Below are 21,418 nucleotides of genomic sequence, written 5' to 3'. Positions count from 1 at the left end.
GTTTTACGGGGCGTGGTTTGCAATCCGCCCAGCCAATCAGAAATATAGCTCTTTTCTCACAAGAGAGCCGCTCGAAAGTCCCTGCTCTCTAGCAGGGACTTTCGAGGGGGTAAAAAGGTTCACATGAACTAATTTTAGTACCGGCTCTTTTTGGTGTGAACGCGATAAAAGAGTTCACATGAACCTTTGTGGGAAAAGTACCGCAGTGTGAATGCGCCTAATATTTCTGGCTCTCACAGACCTGTAACTTCTTCTTTAAGAGCCTCCTCTGTCCTCCACTCGTTAACTGTATTAATGGCACTTGTTTGAACTCGTTATCAGTATAAAAGACAGGTCTGTCCACAACCTCAAACAGTCACACTCCAAACTCCACTATGGCCAAGACCAAAGAGCTGTCAAAGGACACCAGAAACAAAATTGTAGACCTGCACCAGGCTGGGAAGACTGAATCTGCAATAGGTAAGCAGCTTGGTGTGAAGAAATCAACTGTGGGAGCAATTATTAGAAAATGGAAGACATACAAGACCACTGATAATCTCCCTCGATCTGGGGCTCCACGCAAGATCTCACCCCGTGGGGTCAAAATGATCACAAGAACGGTGAGCAAAAATCCCAGAACCACACGGGGGGACCTAGTCAATGACCTGCAGAGAGCTGGGACCAAAGTAACAAAGGCTACCATCAGTAACACACTACGCCGCCAGGGACTCAAATCCTGCAGTGCCAGACGTGTCCAGGCCCGTCTGAAGTTTGCTAGAGAGCATTTAAATCAGGGGTTCTCAAAGTTTTGATGAGTGAGGGCCAATTTAGGTACCCAATATTGGATTGAGGGCCGCCCAAGAAAAACACAAAATAATTCCAAAACAAATCCTTTCTTTATTGTACTAACCAATTACCGCAACTCGCGAGATGCCTAGTTGCCATGCAACCAGTAGTCTAGCAAACTTTCCACAAGCTGTCATTCATAATTTAGGAATGACAACCCAGGGGGCGCAGTTTTACCATTCTTAACCCCCTGGAGTCTAAGGGTATTTTCTCGATTTTTAGATGTTTTCTTAAATCACCTTTTAAATGTATTTCTTTTAACATGGCACCCCATGTGTTAAATATCAAAATGTTCAGGACAATCTCTGGTCTTGCTATATATGCATATTGCTCACCTTAGAGCACTGTTTGATGAGATAAGTAGCTTAAAATGTGAAATCCGATTTTTGGAAAATCTTCAAAACTCTTGTGAAAACACAAATTTACTCATGTGATCGAATTGTTTTGGTGTTTTAGATTTGGTTACCAAAGTCCTAGGATCACAAAAGCAGTGAAATATTTGAATTACACTGTATATAAATGTGTTATTCATGTCTAAAATGAAAAACATTAAATTCAAATTTTGAGTAAAATAGGTATTTATCACTCTACTTTCACCACAGCAGTGACTGAGATACATTAGGACTGAATAATGACTTCATATCACATACCAAGGTTCATGTGATGTGTACAAATACAAATTGAGCATTCAACTTTTTTTTTCAACCAACAATTTATTATAAATATGTTTTTTTCAACCAACTATTTATATAAATATAAGAAACTGGAAAATCTCACTATTTGCAATATTGAACATCAGAACTTTCAACAACTATTCATTATAAATGTCAAGACAGTGTCAAGGTCTTTGTCTGTCTTCCAAGACAGTGGGTCTGGCTGCTGTGTAGGTGGGGGTGATGGTGCATGGGCTGCTGTGTAGGTGGGGTGTACAAGTGCTATACGAGACCTCCTTTCTGGCTGGGTTGAAGGTGATGGCTGTGGTGGAGCCTTTGTGCTGAGGTGTATCTTGACCTGGTGGCAGATGGAGAGTTTGGGAGGTTGCAGAAGGAGTCTCTCTCGATCTCTCTCTCACACACACACACACACACACACACACACACACACATCCTTGTGCAACTCAATTGTGGGGCCCGAACTGATTTTACCCAATTGTGGGGTCCACCCTTTCCAACTATACTAGACCTCCGTAAAAAATCAGGCAATATAGAAAAAAAATTGGAATCACAAAAATCACTTCAAATAAACATAATTCCAAGCTTTTGTCATTATGCTAGTTTTTTACCCACTTAGTGGGGCCCAGTTTCTAGCAGTCAGCACTTATGAGGTCCATTATACACACACACACACACATTTTTCTAGTTTTCATATCTTGGAAGGGATCAGACACACACATATTTCTAGTTTTCATATCTTGGAAGGGATCAGAGTTACTAGAGACATTATTGAGTTGAATGGACTTTCCTTGTTACCAAAGAAACTGCAGAACAGCATCATGAACATTTACATTCTACTCTGATATTTTTTACACCAACAAATTCACATTGCTGGTAAAATAAGTCATTACTTAGGTGATTAGCCTCATCTTAACATAGAATATAACTAGACAGTAGACATGGCAGTAACATTGAAACACCATGGAGACCAAATCAATAATCCCCTAAAGATCCTTTTCGTTCAACATTGTTTTTTCTTAGAGGCAACAATTAGTAATTCTTGAGAAAAAAGTATAATTCATATAAACTCTCTACAACATTATTTTAATGCTATAAATATTTATTTGTATATTATTGGGGTGTTTCTATATCGTTAAAACAAAATGTACAACTTGACCAATCCCATGACCCAAAAAACAAAACAAACAGGCCTAACAAATCAGTAGACTTTTACCTCCTTTTGAGTTACATTTAACAATGACATATTCTGGTCATTTTGAGGTTCAAATTTGTATAAAGTTTCTCTCCTGTGAAATGTTTCCATGCTTCAATGAGGGATTTTAGACTTTGAAAAACATTTACATGCACAAAAAGATATTTTCTACACTACATGAGAGGGAAAACCCTAAAAGCAAAAAAGGAAATCTTTGAAAACATGGATGATTCTTTCTAGCAGCATAATCGGAATGCAATTGATTTCCCTTTAATTTATATTAGTTGACGATTCAAAAATGAAAATTTGGTTTGGTTTAGGTAAAGCCCCTAGTTTTGGTAGTGGTACTTGAAATCCTTCTTTCAACATTGAACGTATTTTTCCTTGGTTCAATTTTATTTCATTTACATTCGGAGAGAAGAAATTGAAATGTTCATGTAATACTTAATGGCTCCCCAGTCCCTATTTGTTAGGGCTTGAGGTTCGGCAGGGATACAATCCTCACATGCATCTTTTCCTGGAACCTGGTTCTTGATTGTCCATTTCATAACCCAAGTGTTGTTCCACAGCAGCACTTTCTGCTGACGTCCAGCTGCGTTTCACAAACGTTTGTTTCCCTAGGTGGACAAATAATAACATGTCATAGGTTTAAGAAGTTTAAGAGCCAGTTATTATCATACAGTTAAGAATCTTATAAAACATTTAAAAAGTACCCATATTGCAGATCTGAAAGAATGTTAATGGTGCGACACCTTCTGATCACTTTATTCCATCACAATCAGACACACCATTTTGTTTGATACTAAGAGTTTGATTATCAACAAAGTGATTGGTCAATTTATCTGTAAGCTCCCATTCATTGTACTAGCGTCTGGCATAATTTATAGAATTTATCAAAGTTGCAAAATGGTATTCCAGAAGATGTCCGTGTGGCTCATTTACAGTCCTGCTCCAGTGTAGTTTGTGACATCCAAGGCAAATACTTGAAAATGTCTATGTTGCAGAGTAAATGAATACACTTAATTTATTACAGACAGAATACTTACTTAAATGTACATAATAATACATGTAAACATTGTAAAATGTAAAAGGTCTTATCTTGGTACATAGTGAAAAGGAAAGAATAAACATATTGTGGAGACGGCTCCATATTACTGAATTACCTCGGTAGTAGCACAGTCACTGTTTGATGCTTATGTAGACATAAAGTTCCAAGGAGAGCGTCTCGTCCTCAACTCCCTCCCTGGATTAGTCTGCCCGTTTGTCACCTGGAACTGAGATACAAAAATAATGCACTAAGAAGATAGTAACCATGCATATAATCATTAGTTGCTGAAGTTAGCTAAATGACAAACTATCTGAAACTGGATTTGGATCAAAACAAAGGCATGGCATTATTTAGTCCTGTGGTCTCAATACATTTTACAATATCAAAAAGGGGTTGCAATGGACTGCTTTCAAATTACCCTTTCAAACATGCACAGGCTCAGGAAGTGTAGAATTATACATACAATGACCTACTATTAGATGTGATAAAGGTACTTTAGAAATAATTTTATTCATTTTAGGTCCTAACCAAACGGGAGGGCCCCATAAGGACAAGACTAGAAACAAGTGTGTGTGACAGGTTTCTGTAACTACTCCCATCGAGGCTAATGTAAATGATAACCGTTTTAACCATGCTTATGCTCACAAAGTGTTAACTTACGCCTACAACAACTAGAGTTTAGATTCTAAAAGGTGTTGCACAAATGTTTTTAAATGACTTTAAGTTATAACCAAACGGGAGGGCCCCATAAGGACAAGACTAGAAACCAGTATGTGTGACAGGTTTAAGTAACTACTCCCATTGAGGCTAAGGTAAATGATAACCGTTTTAACCATGCTTATGCTCACAAAGTGTTAACTTACACCTACAACAACTAGAGTTTAGATTCTAAAAGGTGTTGCACAAATGTTTTAAAATTATTTTAAGTTATAACCAAACGGGAGGGCCCCATAAGGACAAGACTAGAAACCAGTGTGTGTGACAGGTTTATGTAACTACTCCCATCGAGGCTAAGGTAAATGATAACCGTTTTAGCCATGCTTATGCTCACAAAGTGTTAACTTACACCTACAACAACTAGAGTTTAGATTCTAAAAGGTGTTGCACAAATGTTTTTAAATGACTTTAAGTTATAACCAAACGGGAGGGCCCCATAAGGACAAGACTAGAAACCAGTATGTGTGACAGGTTTAAGTAACTACTCCCATCGAGGCTAAGGTAAATGATAACCGTTTTAACCATGCTTATGCTCACAAAGTGTTAACTTACACCTACAACAACTAGAGTTTAGATTCTAAAAGGTGTTGCACAAATGTTTTAAAATTACTTTAAGTTATAACCAAACGGGAGGGCCCCATAAGGACAAGACTAGAAACAAGTGTGTGTGACAGGTTTAAGTAACAGATCCCATTATAGTCTAAAAATATGTTCAATTTAGTTTCCTCAGTCAGATCTACACAAATCACTCAATTAGTAACAGGATTAAAGCTGTATCAGAAAAGCGTTTTTTAAAAAAAGGTCCTCTCTTGAAAAGGACAACATTAACATATTGTGGAGACAGCTCCATATTACTGAATTACCTCGGTAGTAGCACAGTCACTTGTTGATGTTTCGGGGAAAGTCAAGTCTAAGGGGAGCCTCTCCTCCTCAACTCCCTCTGGATTAGTCTGCCCGTTTGTCACCTGGAACTGAGATACAACAATAATGCACTAAGAAGATAGTAACCATGTATATAATTATTAGTTGCTGAAGTTAGCTACATGATAAACTATCTAAAACTGGATTTGGATCAAAACAAAGGCATGGCATTATTTAGTCCTGTGGTCTCAATACATTTTACAATATCAAAAAGGGGTTGCAATGGACTGCTTTCAAATTACCCTTTCAAACATGCATAGGCTCAGGAAGAGTAGAATTATACATACAATGACCTACTATTAGATGTTAAAAAAGGTACTTTAGAAATCTTTTAATTCATTTTATGTTATAACCAAACGGGAGGGCCCCATAAGGACAAGACTAGAAACAAGTGTGTGTGTGACAGGTTTCTGTAACTACTCCCATCGAGGCTAAGGTAAATGATAGCCGGTTTAACCATGCTTATGCTCACAAAGTGTTAACTTACGCCTACAACAACTAGAGTTTAGATTCTAAAAGGTGTTGCACAAATGTTTTAAAATTACTTTAAGTTATAACCAGACGGGAGTGCCCCATAAGGACAAGAAACCAGTGTGTGTGACAGGTTTAAGTAACAAATCCCATTATAGCTAGTCTAAAAATATGTTCAATTTAGTTTCTTCAGTCAGATCTACACAAATCACTCAATTAGTAACAGGATTAAAGCTGTATCAGAAAAGAGTTTTTAAAAAAAGGGTCCTCTCTTGAAATTAACATATTGTGGAGACCGCTCCATATTACTGAAATACCTCGGTCGTAGCACAGTCACTTGTTGATGTTTCGGGGAAAGTCAAGTCTAAGGGGAGCCTCTCCTCCTCAACTCCCTCTGGATTAGTATGCCCGTTTGTCACCTGGAACTGAGATACAACAATAATGCACTAAGAAGATACAAACTATCTGAAACTGGATTTGGATCAAAACAAAGGCATGGCATTATTTAGTCCTGTGGTCTCAATACATTTTACAATATCAAAAAGGGGTTGCAATGGACTGCTTTCAAATGACCCTTTCAAACATGCATAGGCTCAGGAAGTGTAAACTTATACATACAATGACCTACTATTAGATGTTAAAAAGGTACTTTAGAAATCTTTTAATTCATTTTAAGTTATAACCAAACGGGAGGGCCTCATAAGGACAAGACTAGAAACAAGTGTGTGTGACAGGTTTCTGTAACTACTCCCAGCGAGGCTAAGGTAAATGATAACCATTTTAACCATGCTTATGCTCACAAAGTGTTAACTTACGCCTACAACAACTTGAGTTTAGATTCCAAAAGGTGTTGCACAAATGTTTTTAAATGACTTTAAGTTATAACCAAACGGGAGGGCCCCATAAGGACAAGACTAGAAACCAGTGTGTGTGACAGGTTTTTGTAACTACTCCCATCGAGGCTAAGGTAAATGATAACCATTTTAACCATGCTTATGCTCACAAAGTGTTAACTTAAGCCTACAACAACTTGAGTTTAGATTCCAAAAGTTGTTGCACAAATGTTTTTAAATGACTTTAAGTTATAACCAAACGGGAGGGCCCCATAAGGACAAGACTAGAAACCAGTGTGTGTGACAGGTTTAAGTAACAAATCCCATTATAGCTAGTCTAAAAATATGTTCAATTTAGTTTCTTCAGTCAGATCTACACAAATCACTCAATTAGTAACAGGATTAAAGCTGTATCAGAAAATAGTTTTTTTTTTAAAAAAGGTCCTCTCTTGAAAAGGACAACATTAACATATTGTGGAGACAGCTCCATATTACTGAATTACCTCAATATCAAAAAGGGGTTGCAATGGACTGCTTTCAAATTACCCTTTCAAACATGCACAGGCTTAGGAAGTGTAGAAATATACGTAGAATGAACCTATAACACAAGAATGCACTAAGAGAAGATCTCAAAAGGTATAGCTATCCAATAATAAACAAATTAATCACGTACTATAATTATTTGGACGGAAACAATAAAATGTGTTGAATCACGTGTTATTGTTGAGTTATATGTGTAAATGTACCTGTTTGCGGAAAGGCCAGTCAGCATCCCCGTAACTGCAGGTTATTTCTTCTTCTGGGGAGTTGTCTCTGCAAATAGGCAGAGATGTGGCATCCAATCAATGACAATAGTTTTCATCTTGCAGTTTGGTGTTTGCCCAGTAACTTGTCTTGAAGAGATGCATCAAGGGGTCAAGACTTAAATAAATAGAGATTGAATGTTAGTAGTATAATTTGCATACTTGGATTGGATACAGTGTTGAAAGTAACATTTAAAAAGAAAAATTATTATTATTATTATAGACTTCAGAAAACACCGTCCAGAACCCGCCCCCCTTCACCTCAATGGAGAGAGAGTGGAGAGGGTCCCCACCTTTAAGTTCCTCGGGGTTCAAATTTCGGAGAGCCTCAGCTGCACACACCACTGCAGCAGTTAAAAAGGCCCAGCAGCGACTGCACTTCATGAGGGTGCTTCGGAGGAACAGACTGAACAAGAAGCTGCTGGTGTCCTTCTACCGGGCGACCATCGAGAGCGTGCTGTCATTCTCCATCTCTGTGTGGTATGCTGGATGTTCAGCTGCGGACAAGAAAGCCCTGCAGAGAGTGATTAGGATGGCAGAGAAAACCGTCGGCGGCTTTTGCACACTGGGACAGAGTTGCACTCTGAATCTCGTTGTATTTTTTGTATAATGACAATAAAAGGCTTTAACTTTAACTAAAACCAAGTGTACACTAAAGTGCAGTTCCAGTCACTAAAACAAAGATGTGCTCTGCTCCCACATAGTTTTCCTTGCAAAAGTATCCAAAAGACTAAGGGCAGCAATAGACAATGCTGGAGACAACAGTGTGAAATCTATTTGACTACACATTATTATAAATAAACTACGGTCATGTTGCCGGTTAGAATGTTATGTTTACATATTCACTCACCTGTGTCTGAGACACATTACATTCAAATGTTTATCAACAAAGTTTGATTAAAACATCCAAAGGGTTATGTTTAAATCATCACAACTGACGTCAACAAATAAGAAATAATAACCCAATTGGCCCCAGAGATGCTTATTTAATTATATATGATTTATTCTGAATAATAACTGTTTGACTAAAACAGTTATTGGGATAACTTTGTATTATTATATGGGAACATGCTCAACTTCCATGTGGCCCATTTATATGATGCCCAGAGTCTGTAACAGGCATATGGTGTTTCTTTTGTTTTAAACACTCACATTTGACTTTTGTAAGTGGCTTATTTATTGATGAATGAATATTTAGAAAATGTTACCAAATATTACAAAATTATCTTATCTTAAATAATTGCATAGCTTTTTGCTTTTCCCTAGCTTTAAATGTTAATACTGCCAGTAAAAAGTAACTTTTTGGAGTTAAGATTCCCATGGGAAGCAATGTTGGGATTATAAATTAAGATATTGTGATTTAATTTGCACTATTTGCTTGTGTTTATTTAAAACATACAACATTGTAAGCACTTACCTTTAAACGGTGTGTTAAAAATGTGATCCTGGCATCCTGTTGAAGACCAAGTCGTCTCTTCCTCACTGAACTCTGTTTTCTTAATTGTCAGCCATCTCACCTGTTAGACAGAAGAATAGCCTTAATTATTAATTACACCCTGATCCTGTTCAGGATATTTCAATGTTAGCAGGTTCTCAGTCAGTTCAGTCATTCTGATGTTTAATGATGACCATTGTCACATAACTTATTGAAGCTAATGTTATCCCAACTTAATTGAATAAGAAAGTTAATAGCTAGCTTACGTTATCTGGCTAAGAAGGTATAATATTATGTATTATTTACACCACTTTTACAAAGAGAAGTGCCACATGAAAGCCATGTGCACTAAAAGCCTGACTTAATGGTGTGCTGTTCACTCTCTCAGTCTTCTAACCTCATCATGTAGCGCTTGACTGTTTAGCTGAAGCTGTGAATATTTTTCAGCCAAACTCAACTCTTCAATTGTTTGCTGGCTGTTCTGTGCTTTGCTCTCTGTTGTATCCATATCATCACTGTTGCCAGTATTTTTCATTATTTGCTAAATGAGTTTTAGCAATTTCCTTAGATGATACATTGAAATATCCTCTTCTTCATCATTTATTACATTATCCACGGATTCTGTTATTAGTCTTGTTAAAGCTCGCCTTGTAATGACATTTCCACTTGAGACTTTAGCTTCATCACACACCTCTTTGAGCTGATCCAGTTGCAACCTGCTGTGCGCGTCCGGTGCTCCAGCCCTGCTCGCTCCCGTCAGGGGAAAACTCCGTCCGAGTTGGTGTCACACACAGACACGGCGAAACATTAATATCTCAGCAGTGCCTCCAATATTTGTTGCACACGTGGACACAAGAGGGATTTCCAGGCGTGCATACGTTTAAAAAACAAGACGATCTTTACTTCAGTTCTTCAATTTACGTAAAAGCAAGACTTTACATCACGTGTCTGCATGCACTCCTCTCATCCCCCGAGCTGCCCCCCCCCCCCCCACGTGCCTGTGTAAACTTCACTAATTTAGGCATTGCACATGAATACAGTGCATAAATATCCAAAATCCTATGGAGGAGAAATCACGTTGCTTACTTCCGGGTTTTAGGATGCGTCACTGCATCACTGCTCTGTCCTGTTTCTGAACTCACAGCACAGCTTAGTAAGAGTGGGGGAGGGGAGGGCAATCAGGTGCACGTGCACCATGCTCTGCGAATGCACGGGGAAACGAACCACAGGAATATTGCCGTTGTTAACTCCCTGCATCCTGATGCTATCTTTACTTGTACTCAAGCACAAGATCTGAATAATTCTACTTTTACTCAAGTACAAGATCTGAGTACTTCTACTTTTACTCCAGTACAATATCTGAGTACTTTTACTCAAGTACCAGATAGAGTACTTCTACTTTTACTACAATATCTGAGTACTTCTACATTTACTCAAGTACAAGATCTGAGTACTTCTACTTTTACTACAGATCTACTTTTACTCAAGTACAATATCTGAGTACTTCTACATTGACTCAAGTAGACTATCTGAGTACTTCTACTTTTACTAAAGTACCAGACCTGGGTACTTATACTTTTACTCAAGTACAAGATCTGAGTACTTCTACTTTTACTCCAGTACAATATCTGAGTACTTTTACTCAAGTACCAGATAGAGTACTTCTACTTTTACTACAAGATCTGAGTACTTCTACATTTACTCAAGTACAAGATATGAGTACTTCTACTACAAGATCTGAGTACATCTACATTTACTCAAGTACATATCTGAGTACTTTTACTCAAGTACCAGATCTGAGTACTTCTATTTACTCAAGTACAAGATCTGAGTACTTCTACTTTTAATCAAGTACAAGATCTGAGTACTTCTACTTTTACTTTACTACAAGATCTGAGTACTTCTACTTTTACTTTACTACAAGATCTGAGTACTTATACTTTTACTCAAGTACAAGATCTGAGTACTTCTATATGTACTACAATATCTGAGTACTTCTACTTTTACTCAAGTACAAGATCTGAGTACTTATACTCAAGTCCAATATCTGAGTACTTCTATATTTACTACAAGTAAGAGTGGGGGAGGGGAGGGCAATCAGGTGCACGTGCACACCATGCTCTGCAAATGCACGGGGAAACGAACCACAGGAATATTGCCGTTGTTAACTCCCTGCATCCTGATGCTATCTTTACTTGTACTCAAGTACAAGATCTGAATAATTCTACTTTTACTCAAGTACAAGATCTGAGTACTTCTACTTTTACTCAATTACAAGACCTGAGTACTTCTACTTTTACTAAAGTACCAGACCTGGGTTACTTATACTTTTACTCAAGTACAAGATCTGAATAATTCTACTTTTACTAAAGTACCAGACCTGGGTACTTATACTTTTACTCAAGTACACGATCTGAGTACTTCTACTTTTACTCCAGTACAATATCTGAGTACTTTTACTCAAGTAGCAGATAGAGTACTTCTACATTTACTCAAGTACAATATCTGAGTACTTCTACTTTTACTCCAGTACAATATCTGAGTACTTTTACTCAAGTAGCAGATAGAGTACTTCTACATTTACTCAAGTACAATATCTGAGTACTTTTACTTTTACTCAAGTACCAGATAGAGTACTTCTACTTTTACTACAAGATCTGAGTACTTCTACATTTACTCAAGTACATATCTGAGTACTTTTACTCAAGTACCAGATCTGAGTACTTCTATTTTACTCAAGTACAAGATCTGAGTACTTCTACTTTTACTAAAGTACCAGACCTGAGTACTTCTACTTTTACTTTACTACAAGATCTGAGTACATATACTTTTACTCAAGTACAATATCTGAGTACTTATACTCAAGTCCAATATCTGAGTACTTTTACTTTTACTAAAGTACAAGATGAATACACTGCATACATATCCAAAATAATATGGAGGAGAAATCACTTTGCAAGGGAACCAGCATCTTATTTCCGGGTTTTAGGACGCGTGGGGGAGGGGAGGGCAATCAGGTGCACGTGCACACCATGCTCTGCAAATGCACAGGGAAACGAACCACAGGAATATTGCCGTTGTTAACTCCCTGCATCCTGATGCTATCTTTACTTGTACTCAAGTACAAGATCTGAGTACTTCTACTTTTACTCAATTACAAGACCTGAGTACTTCTACTTTTACTAAAGTACCAGACCTGGGTACTTATACTTTTACTCAAGTACAAGATCTGAATAATTCTACTTTTGCTCAAGTACAAGATCTGAGTACTTCTACTTTTACTCAATTACAAGACCTGAGTACTTCTACTTTTACTAAAGTACCAGACCTGGGTACTTATACTTTTACTCCAGGACAAGATCTGAGTACTTTTACTCAAGTACCAGATCTGAGTACTTCTACTTTTACTACAAGATCTGAGTACTTTTACTTTTACTCAAGTACCAGATAGAGTACTTCTACTTTTACTACAAGATCTGAGTACTTCTACATTTACTCAAGTACATATCTGAGTACTTTTACTCAAGTACCAGATCTGAGTACTTCTACTTTTACTAAAGTACCAGACCTGAGTACTTCTACTTTTACTTTACTACAAGATCTGAGTACTTCTACTTTTACTCCAGTACAATATCTGAGTACTTTTACTCAAGTACCAGATAGAGTACTTCTATATTTACTACAAGATCTGAGTACTTATACTCAAGTACAAGATCTGAGTACTTATACTTTTACTAAAGTACAAGATGAATACACTGCATACATATCCAAAATCATATGGAGGAGAAATCACGTTGCGAGGGAACCAGCATCTTATTTCCGGGTTTTAGGACGCGTCACTGCATCACTGCTCTGTCCTGTTTCTCACAGCACGGCTTAGTAAGAGTGGGGGAGGGGAGGGCAATCAGGTGCACGTGCACACCATGCTCTGCAAATGAACAGGGAAACGAACCACAGGAATATTGCCGTTGTTAACTCCCTGCATCCTGATGCTATCTTTACTTGTACTCAAGTACAAGATCTGAATAATTCTACTTTTACTCAATTACAAGACCTGAGTACTTCTACTTTTACTAAAGTACCAGACCTGGGTACTTATACTTTTACTCAAGTACAAGATCTGAATATTTCTACATTTACTCAAGTACAAGATCTGAGTACTTCTACTTTTACTCAATTACAAGACCTGAGTACTTCTACTTTTACTAAAGTACCAGACCTGGGTACTTCTACTTTTACTCAAGTACAAGATCTGAGTACTTCTACTTTTACTCCAGTACAATATCTGAGTACTTTTACTCAAGTACCAGATAGAGTACTTCTACTTTTACTACAAGATCTGAGTACTTCTACATTTACTCAAGTACCAGATAGAGTACTTCTACTTTTACTACAAGATCTGAGTACTTCTACTTTTACTCAAGTACAATATCTGAGTACTTCTTCATTTACTGAAGTACAATATCTGTGTACTTCTACATTTACTCAAGTACAATATCTGAGTACTTCTACTTTTACTACAGGATCTCAGTACTTCTACTTTTACTCAAGTACAAGATCTGAGTACTTTTACTCAAGTACAAGATATGTGTACTTCTACATTTACTCAAGTACAAGATCTGAGTACTTCTACTTCTACCCATGTACAAGATCTCAGTACTTCTACTTTTACTCAAGTACAATATCTGAGTAATTCTACTTTTACTCAAGTACAAGTTCTGAGTACTTCTATATTTACTACAAGATCTGAATACTTCTATTTTTACTCAAGTACAAGATCTGAGTACTTTTACTCAAGTACAAGATATGTGTACTTCTACATTTACTCAATTACAAGATCTGAGTACTTCTACATTTACTACAAGATCTCAGTACTTCTACTTTTACTCAAGAACAAGTTCTGAGTACTTCTATATTTACTACAAGATCTGAATACTTCTACTTTTACTCAAGTACAAGATCTGAGTACTTTTACTCAAGTACAAGATCTGAGTACTTCTATATTTAATACAAGATCTCAGTACTTCTACTTTTACTTAAGTACAATATCTGAGTACTTATACTCAAGTACAATATCTGAGTAGGCTACTTATACTTTTACTAAAGTACAAGATCTGTGTACTTCTACTTGTACTCATGTACAATATCTGAGTACTTCTACATTTACTACAAGATCTCAGTACTTCTACTTTTACTCAAGTACAATATCTGAGTACTTATACTCAGTACAAGATATGAGTACTTCTACATTTACTCAAGCACAAGATCTGAGTACTTCGACATTTACCATTTACCACACACACACACACACACACACCCACACCCACACACACACACACACACACACACACACACACACACACACACACACACACACACACACACACACACACACACACACACACACACACACACACACACACACACACACACACACACACACAGGTATTTCCAGTTACTTTACATTCAGTATAAAATCACAGAAACACATATACATAGGCTACATCTGATTACAAAGTCTCATCTGTACAGGACGGTAAAATAATAACAGGCACACATATAAATAAATCTATGACAAAGTCTCATCTGTACAGAACAGTATGATAAAATAATCGATGGCAAAAACATGTCACTGTAAATGTCTCCGTTGTGGGACGAATAAATGATTAATTTAATCATCTACACATGTAATCTCACTTTTACACACCAAAATAACGTTAACACAGAGTAAACGTTTGCTAATGGAGAGTCTATTTTGTTCTAATAAAAAGTACATGACTATCGATAAAAAATATATATCAATAAACCTATTGTTCATTTTCGCGGTATTCTCCACACATTGCCAGTACACTATTACTGTAATATTTACACTTACCCATGTCCAAATGGATCCTTGTTGTTGTCTTTGTATTCTTCTTCTTCAGAAGAGTCGAAGAATTCAGGTTCTGAGGCTCTATCTTCACTGCTGCTAGCGAAAAAAATCTCTAGCGAAGTCGGCAACTGTAACGTTTTTTTTAGCCATTGTATCTGTCTCTCTCTCTCCTCACAGATGTAAACTGATGGGAGACACGTGGTTTATGTTTTTTTTACTTGGTGGGTAGGCCCTTAGTGATTTCTCGATGCCCATTGGTCATTTCAGACCATGATGGCTGCCGGCCGAGATTTCCTTGACGGACACACAAATCCACCAATCCCACACAGTGTAAAGTCAAGCTGCTTTGAGCGGCCATATTGGCTGCTGTGCCCTGGTTACAGTCTCACAGGAGATACCGCTGGAAAGCTACTCATTTTAATTCTTACTAGATACAACCATGGAGGATTCAAATATAACGCATGCATTTCAGCATGTCACATTAACTATCGCCAGAAACATTTCCGAGGGCCGCCATTGGCCCGCGGGCCGCACTTTGAGAACCCCTGATTTAGATGATCCAGAAGAGGATTGGGAGAATGTTATATGGTCAGATGAAACCAAAATAGAACTTTTTGGTAAAAACTCAACTAGACGAGTTTGGAGGAGAAAGAATGCTGAGTTGCATCCAAAGAACACCATACCTACTGTGAAACATGGGGGTGGAAACATCATGCTTTGGGGCTGTTTTTCTGCAAAGGGACCAGGACGACTGATCCGTGTAAAGGAAAGAATGAATGGGACCATGTATCGTGAGATTTTGAGTGACAACCTCCTTCCATCAGCAAGGGCATTGAAGATGAAACGTGGCTGGGTCTTTCAGCATGACAATGATCCCAAACACACCGCCCGGGCAACGAACGAGTAAGAAGCATTTCAAGGTCCTGGAGTGGCCTAGCCAGTCTCCAGATCTCAACCCCATAGAAAATCTTTGGAGGGAGTTGAAAGTCTGTGTTGCCCAGCGACAGCCCCAAAACATCACTGCTCAAGAGGAGATCTGCATGGAGGAATGGGTCCAAAATACCAGCAACAGTGTGTGAAAACCTTGTGAAGACTTACAGAAAACGTTTGACCTCTGTCATTGCCAATAAAGGGTATATAACCAAGTATTGAGATGAACTTTTGTTATTGACCAAATACTTATTTTCCACCATAATTTGCAAATAAATTCTTTAAAAATCAGACAATGTGATTTTCTGGATTTCTTTTTTCTCATTTTGTCTCTCAGTTGAGGTATACCTAGGATGGAAATTACAGGCCTCTCATATTTTTAAGTGGGAGAACTTGCACAATTGGTGACTGACTAAATACTTTTTTGCCCCACTGTATATGCAGGAAGGAGGTGTAATAACCAGGTGGTGCTTTGCTAAAGCTGATTGGGGGAAATGTAGGATATCGTGTGAGGAGTCGGTACACCTGCTAACATCAGAGGGAAGCATAGAGGTAATTACAAGCCAAATAACGCAACATATACTAAATGCAGCAGAGATCAGTATACCCAAAGCAACAACCAAGGGTATAAGAAAGTGGTGCCATGGTGGAATGAGGAATGCAGCAGGGCTATTAAAGAGCGAAACGATGCATTTAGAGAATTAAAGAAAAACATGACAAAAAATAATGTTATAGTGTTACAGTGTATGAATATGTAAGCTTAATGGGTAAACAAAAACCTGACCATGAAGACAAAAGAAAAAGACCAGTGTCTGACAAGAAGAGCTTATTTATTGTCAGCTTCTTAATGTCCCTCAGATGTTTTGACAGAGGTTGCCGTGGGGGAGAAGCGTGGCACAGTAAACCATTTACCCAACAGCTCTGGTAGTATCCCCGTTCTAATGAAGTTTACCACCTTTGAATGTGCAACATCAAAAAATGCGCCATCAAACATGATGCGCTGTTTAAAAAGTTCTTGAGGTGTCCACACAACAAAATCACAGAACATTACCTCTGCGACACGCATTTGTGCCTGCACTTGATATATATATATATATATATAGCTGTGATTCAGCTTTAGGCTCATCACACCTCCCTCAGGGACAGTCAGGCAGAACCGCGAGTCTTTGGTGCATTCAAGTAGACTGCGGTCTTTAGCGCTGAAAGGACACTTCATTTCTAAAATGCCAGGCTCATGGCAAGCACAGGTCACGACACCATCTGGGGATGCACCAATCCATGGCAGCTCTGGGTTGAGGATGAGCCCTGATGCTGCAACATTGATGTCTTCATGGTGATCTTGCATAGCCACCAGGTAAGACTTTGTGGCAGTGTCCTCGTTTTGTAAACCCCATCTGAGGAAAATAACATGTTATTTTGGAAAAAAACTCATCACTTTAAAAAGCCCCTAAAATACTGTTATTAGAATGTTAATATCTTGTTTTACCCTCATAATATCTAGTTACTCAATTATTGTATTTATTCATGATGAAGTGGAAAGAATGTATGATTTAGTCTTGCTGCCTAAATGTATATATACCTGGTCGCTTCAGTGGAAAACTGAGAGGAGCGAGGATAGCAAACTCTTTTAATCAAAGACGAAGAGCTTTCTGTCTTGGCTGCCCCATGGAAGGATGACGCAGTAACTCTCCCTGCTCTCTGCTCAAACCAGACCCTCGACCTACTCTGTTTCCTGGTCTTCTCCTCAACTAACAAACACTCAAAAAGAATTGAACCTTCAAAAGAGCTGTAATTATCAGAACGCAGTGAAGTTATTCTTAATGAATATAGTGATGTTTAGGATTTAGCATTGTGACACGCTTTTATTTTACCGTAAGCCATTTCTATTTCTTACCTGCTCTGGTGTGAGATGCAGCTCCTCAAAGACTTTGGCACCCTCCTCTAGCAGTGCAGGCAAATCCAGTACAAGTCTGCTGCTTTGATACTTTCACTATTGTGTGTGGAACTTTCTACACGGACCACTATTGCGGTAAGCATGTTGTAACTTCCGGTTGTTGTCATCTCCGGGTATCCCGTGTGCCCGTTCTGTTGCTGATAGCTTATTATCTTAACTTAATCGATCGTTTTAAAACTCTTGATCACGGCAACTGCCTGACGTTGTAATCACACGTTACTATAACTTAAGCTCTCACTACTCTCCTTCTCTTAGCGACTGTAACTCCACAGTTGCCTACACTCTTTTCGGGTTTGCTAACGGTAGCTACTTTAGCTTGATAGCTAGCCATGGCTCTTTCCCCACCCTCGGGTGCTATTTCCTGCTCTAACTGTCTCATGTTTGGTTACTTCCCTACCTCCTTTACTGGTACCGGTACATGTGTTAAATGTAGTATAGTTGTTAGGTTGGAGGCGGGAATCATAGCCATAGAAGCCCGGCTCCGCATCTTAGAAAGAAACTCAGCTACAGTAAAGCCCATGTTAGCCGGTGCGGACCGGCAAAAGGTAGCTCCTATTAGCCGTCCCCCGGCAACTCCCGAGCAGCAGGGAGACTGGGTGACTGTTCAGAAGGGGCATAACGCGAAACCCGCAGGTCCCCACCAACCCGTTCACGTATCTAACAGATATTCCCCACTCAGCGAGACACCCGCTGAGAAGCCAACTCTGGTTATTGGTAGCTCTATTATGAGACACGTGAAATTAGAGACCGAAGCCTCCACAGTCACATGCATTCCGGGGGCCAGAGCGGGCGACGTTGAGGCGCATCTTAAACTGCTGGCTAAAAATAAACGTAAATACAGTAGGATTGTTATTCACGTCGGTGGTAATGATGTTCGTATACGCCGATCAGAATGCACCAAACTTAATGTGGAGTCGGTGTGTAGTTATGCTAAAACAATGTCGGACACCGTAATCTTCTCTGGTCCCCTCCCCAATCTGATCAATGATGACATGTATAGCCGCATGTCATCATTTCAGCGCTGGTTGTCTTGGTGGTGCCCAGCAAACAATGTGGGCTTCGTAAATAATTGGACAGCCTTCTGGGGAAAACCTGGTCTGATTAAGAGAGACGGCATTCATCCTACTTTGGAAGGTGCCGATCTCATTTCGGCAAACATTTCAGGGCTTTGTGGACTTAATCCATGACAAACTGGAGTTGAGACCAGGAGGCGGAGTCGCAGTCTTACACGCTTCTCTGCGCTCTCTCCTAGGCAGTCATCCATAGGAATCCCGAACCCAATAAAATACCCAATATTAGCGGTGTGTGTGTCTGCCCAAGGACAAGTTAAGGTAAAACCTAATAGAGGTGTCATACATAATAACCTAATCAAAGTAAATGTAACAACTACTACAGTGCAACAAAACAGGAATATTAAATGTGGTCTCTTAAACATAAGATCTCTAGCATCTAAAGCAATATTGGTAAATGATTTAATATCAGATTATAATATTGATATATGCTGTCTCACTGAAACTTGGTTGAGACATGAAGAATATGTCAGCATAAATGAGGCCACTCCACCCAGCCATATCAATACTCATATTGCCCGAGGCACGGGCCGAGGAGGTGGAGTTGCAGCCATCTTTGACTCAAGTTTACTTATCAATACTAAACCAAAATTAAATTATACCTCCTTTGAAAGTCTCGTTTTTAGTCTTACGCATCCGACCTGGAAAACTTTGCAGCCAATCTTATTTGTTACAGTGTACCGTGCACCAGGTCCTTATTCAGAATTCTTATCTGAATTCTCTGAGTTTTTATCAACTTTGGTTCTTAAAACAGATAAAGTAATTATCGTAGGTGACTTTAATATTCATGTTGACGATGATAAAAATAGCATTACTGTTGCATTTAACTCTATATTAGATTCTGTTGGTTTTTGTCAGAGTGTAAATAAACCAACCCACTGCTATAATCACACTCTCGACCTTGTTCTGACTTATGGTATTGAAATTGAGCAACTATTAGTCGAACCGCATAATCCTGCTTTATCCGACCATTTCTTAGTAACTTTTGAAGTACTGTTACGAGACTACAAAGCATTAGTCAAAAGCTCCTGCAGCAGAAACCTATCTGTTAGTGCTATAGCCAAATTTAAGGAAGAGATTCCACCAATACTTAACTCGATAGCATGTCTGCATGTAAGGGAGGAAACTTATACAAAATGTACACCACCCCAAATTGATCATGTTGTTGATAGTGCTACAGATGCGCTGCGAATAAAATTAGACTCTGTTGCTCCTTTGAAAAAGAAGAAAATAAAACAACATAGACTAGCTCCATGGCATAATGCCGAAACCCGCAAAATAAAGCAAAAGTCGAGACAACTTGAAAGGATATGGCGTTCTACTAAACTTGAAGAATCTCGTTTAATTTGGCATATTACTCTCAATGAATATAAGAAAGCATTGCGTAAAGCGAGAGCAGCTTACTACTCTTCATTAATAGATGAGAATAAGAATAATGCAAGATTTCTTTTCAGCACTGTAGCCAGGCTGACAGAGAGCCATAGTTCGATTGAGCCTTCTATTCCCATAGCACTCAGTAGTAATGATTTTATGTGCTTTTTTAACGATAAAATTGTTACTCTTAGAAACAAAATTAATGACCTCTTGCCTTTGACCAGTATAGTGTTATCAACAGCTCCCGGAAACGTAAGTTCTAATATTACACTAGATAGTAAACTAGAATGCTTTTCAGCCATAAACCTTGAACAATTAAATTCAATGATTCTCTCTTCTAAACCATCAACGTGCATGTTAGACCCAATTCCAACTAAGCTGTTGAAGGAAGTTTTTCCATTAATTAGCACTTATTTATTAAATATTATGAATATGTCTTTATTATCAGGCTATGTTCCACAATCATTCAAAGTGGCAGTGATAAAACCGCTTCTTAAAAAGCACAACCTCGATCCAGAGGTTTTAGCCAACTATAGACCTATTTCTAATCTTCCGTTCCTCTCAAAAATTCTTGAGAAAGCGGTCGCAAAACAGTTGTGTGATTACTTAAAAAACAATGATTTATTTGAAGCTTTTCAGTCTGGCTTTAGAACACATCATAGCACAGAGACAGCTCTGGTTAAAGTCACAAATGACATTCTAATAGCCTCTGACAAGGGACGTGTCTCTATTCTTGTTTTGCTCGATCTCAGTGCTGCATTTTATACTATCGACCATGATATCTTATTGCAAAGACTAGAGCACTTAGTTGGCATACAGGGAACTGCTTTAGACTGGTTTAGGTCCTATCTATCTGAACGCTCTCAGTTTGTACGTGTCAATGATGAATCTTCCACGCAAACCAAAGTTAGCCATGGAGTGCCACAGGGCTCAGTGCTCGGACCTATTTTGTTCACATTATATATGCTTCCGTTAGGCAATATTATAAGGAATCATTCTGTAAACTTTCATTGTTATGCGGATGATACTCAACTATATTTATCAATCAAGCCTGATGAAATTAATCATCTAAATAAAATTCAAGACTGCCTTAAGGACTTAAAAACGTGGATGACCTTAAACTTTTTGATGTTAAACACGACCAAAACTGAAGTTATTGTACTTGGCCCGAAGAATCTACGAAACAAATTATCTAAGGATATACTAACTATGGATGGCATTAATTTGGCCTCCAGTGAGACTGTTAGGAATCTTGGTGTTATATTTGATCAGGATTTATCCTTTAACGCCCACATAAAA

At 38.4% G+C, this 21,418-nt stretch overlaps 1 protein-coding gene, 1 long non-coding RNA gene and 1 pseudogene across 3 annotated transcripts in view; 1 reads left to right on the top strand and 2 right to left on the bottom strand.

Annotated features, from left to right (window-relative positions):
• LOC117547782 overlaps positions 1 to 21,418 on the bottom strand; it is a 253,890-nt pseudogene that overhangs the window by 47,122 nt on the left and 185,350 nt on the right.
• LOC117547779 (zinc finger protein 420-like) overlaps positions 1 to 21,418 on the top strand; it is a 389,236-nt gene that overhangs the window by 221,049 nt on the left and 146,769 nt on the right. The window lies entirely within an intron of this gene.
• LOC117547792 lies at positions 2,186 to 10,369 on the bottom strand. Its single transcript, XR_004569239.1, has 6 exons — positions 9,611 to 10,369; positions 8,902 to 9,001; positions 6,166 to 6,273; positions 5,320 to 5,427; positions 3,855 to 3,965; positions 2,186 to 3,308 (listed from the first exon to the last, which is right to left on the bottom strand). It is a non-coding gene; the product is annotated as an uncharacterized LOC117547792 (long non-coding RNA).

Source organism: Gymnodraco acuticeps, unplaced genomic scaffold (genome assembly GCF_902827175.1).
Source record: "Gymnodraco acuticeps unplaced genomic scaffold, fGymAcu1.1, whole genome shotgun sequence".
Lineage (NCBI taxonomy): Eukaryota > Metazoa > Chordata > Actinopteri > Perciformes > Bathydraconidae > Gymnodraco > Gymnodraco acuticeps.
This window is presented reverse-complemented; position numbering and strand designations above follow the sequence as displayed.